Genomic DNA, 867 nt, shown 5'->3' with positions numbered 1-867 from the left:
TGGGGCACCCCTGGGTGCTGGGGGTGTCTCAGGTGTCAGTAGAGTCGGGGCCGGGGCACCCCTGGGTGCTGGGGGTGTCTCAGGAGTCAGTAAAGTCGGGGATGGGGCACCCCTGGGTGCTGGGGGTGTCTCAGGAGTCAGTAAAGTCGGGGATGGGGCACCCCTGGGTGCTGGGGGTGTCTCAGGTGTCAGGACAGTCGGGGCCGGGGCACCCCTGGGTGCTGGGGGTGTCTCAGGTGTCGGTAGAGTCAGGGCTGGGGCACCCTTGGGTGCTTTGGGTGTCCTGGGAGTCAGGATGCCTGTGGTTGGGCACCTTTGGGTGCCCTGGGCAGGGCACCCAGAAGGAACGAGCAGGTTGGGTGGCCACCAGGGCTTCAGGGGGACCTTGGGTACGTGGGTGACCCGGGTGGCACCCTGTGGAGGACGGGACCCTTGGGGACCCCAGTGGCAGGACAGGGCACCCGTAGAGGACCCCGGGAGAGGCTGAGGGGTCCCTTGGGTGGGGGAGGTCCCACGTGTCCCCAGCAGGGGCCCAGGTGTCCCCAGGGTGAGGGTCCCCAGGAAGGAGGTCCCATGTCCCCAGGGTAGATGTCCCCAGGATGGGTGTCCCGTGTGTCCCCAGGAAGGGGGTCCCTTATGTCCCAGAGGGTCCCACGTGTCCCCAGGGAGAATGTCCCTAGGAAGAAGGTCCCATGTGTCCCCAAGGAGGAGATCACATGTGTCCCTGGGAGGTCCCATGTGTCCCCAAGATAGGGTGTCTCCAGAAAGGAGGTCCCACGTGTCCCCAGGGAGGAGGTCCCATGTGTCCTGGGAGGTCCCACATGTCCCCAGAGTTGGGTGTCTCCAGAAAGGAGGTCCCACGTGTCC

The sequence above is a fragment of the Apteryx rowi genome, unplaced genomic scaffold (assembly GCF_003343035.1).
Source record: "Apteryx rowi isolate R43461 unplaced genomic scaffold, aptRow1 scaffold_1733, whole genome shotgun sequence".
In the NCBI taxonomy this organism is placed as follows: Eukaryota; Metazoa; Chordata; class Aves; order Apterygiformes; family Apterygidae; genus Apteryx; species Apteryx rowi.
The sequence above is the reverse complement of the archived record's forward strand: the minus strand, read 5'-3'. Positions refer to the sequence as shown.